This window comes from Crocodylus porosus, unplaced genomic scaffold (genome assembly GCF_001723895.1).
Source record: "Crocodylus porosus isolate Cpor-Errol unplaced genomic scaffold, CroPor_comp1, whole genome shotgun sequence".
Lineage (NCBI taxonomy): Eukaryota > Metazoa > Chordata > Crocodylia > Crocodylidae > Crocodylus > Crocodylus porosus.
This window is the reverse complement of record NW_017728948.1, coordinates 10,340,901-10,342,509: the sequence shown is the minus strand read 5'-3', so window position 1 is coordinate 10,342,509 and position 1,609 is coordinate 10,340,901. Positions and strand designations below refer to the sequence as shown.

The window sequence follows — 1,609 nt, the reverse complement described above, 5'->3', positions numbered from 1 at the left end:
AGGACCGAGCCCTGGGGAACCCCACTGCCCACATCCCTCCAGGTCGAGAATGACCCATCCACCACCACACTCTGGGTACGGCCCTCCAGCCAGTGGCGACCCAATTGACTGCATAGGTGTTGACACCACAGTCCCCCAGTTTCTTTTCTGAAGTCAAGGACTTCTGCTTTGCTGACTGACTTGCCAGCTTTACGGCAGATGGTGAAGGTGATCAGCTCATCGTCGCCGTCTCCCAGCTTCCCTTCAATCATTAGGTCGCTAATTAAGTCATCCCCTGTTGCCAGTACCAGGTCAAGCAGCACTTTGCCTCTCATCAGTCCACAGACTTCTTGAGTCAGATAGAGCTCACCTACGCACATGAGGAAGGTTTGGACCATTCGGATGTGGCCAAGTGCTCTTCCCACGAGATGTCAGGGTAGTCGAAATCTCCCATGACAAGCATGCACAGGGAGCGTGCAGCCTCAGCCAGTTCCCTGGCGAATTCTTGGTCAAGCTCTTGATCCTGGCTAGGAGGTTTGTAGTAGACCCCCACCATTGTGTCCCCCCGTGCCTTGTTTGCCACAGATTTTGACCCAGAGCCTCCAGTCATCCCCCCTGGGTGCTAATATTAGCTTGCAGGGATGCACAGCTGTCCTTGACATAGAGCGTTACTCCCCATCCCTTTTATCCACAAGATCTCTCCTGTACAAAGTATAGCTGTCTATACCTGTGGCCCAGTAATAGGTGGAGTCCCACCAGGTCTCTATTATCCCTATGAGATCAAAACCCTTTTGGTTTAGCAGGAGGACCATTTCCTCCTGTTTTTTTCCCCAAGCTCCTGGCATTGGTGTACAGGCACATAAGTGTCCCATTGGGGGCCCCTGCCTTGCCTACAGTTTGCTAGGGTAAGGGTGGGTTTCCTTGAGTGCCTTAGCCTGCTGGGGTTTACAAAAACTGCCTACTGGGCTTGCAGTGGCAGTACTCCCCCTCCCCCCCATTCCCCAGTGGGCTCAGTTTAAAGCCCGGTCGAACAGGTCAGCCAGTCTGGCTGCAAAGAGCTTCCTCCCCAGTGGAGTGAGGTGGAGGCCATCTCTTCCCAGCTGCTCACTGCTTCCCTCACCAAAGAATGGGCTGTGATCATGGAAGTCAAAGCTTTCTTCTCCCTTCTGCAGTTCCCACTTCACATTGCCTGGACCCAGAAATGGCACTACAAGCCAACAAGACTGTTTTATTGTTTTCAGTGCCAGTGACAAGTTCTGGCTGGTAGCAGCCCAGAGCTGCTATTTGGAGCAAAGCCCTGTTCAGTCCCAGGCTGTGGCATGTTCAGAACAGATGAAATCTTCAAGTAATTTAAGCCATGAAGCTAGGGCAAGAATCTATCAGGCACATGGGAATGAAAACATTTCAGTGGCTAATAAGGTAATGAAACTGGATCACAATGGATTGCAGCAAGCATATCTGACTAAAAATCTAATCAAACGCCAAAGGCCAAACACCTACCCAAAACAAGGGGGCCTTAAGGTTTCTCAATAAAAAGTTCTTTAGAATTTTCTACCATGAATGTAACGTGCTGAATGGATCTGGCTGAACAGGGGGCAACAACTAGCTTAAGACAGAAATAACTAACAGG

The 1,609-nt window shown here is 50.6% G+C and overlaps 1 protein-coding gene across 1 annotated transcript in view; it reads right to left on the bottom strand.

Moving 5' to 3' along the window:
* Positions 1–1,609, bottom strand: part of POLR1A (RNA polymerase I subunit A) — a 65,228-nt gene that overhangs the window by 35,600 nt on the left and 28,019 nt on the right. The gene's annotated exons all lie outside the window — the stretch shown is intronic.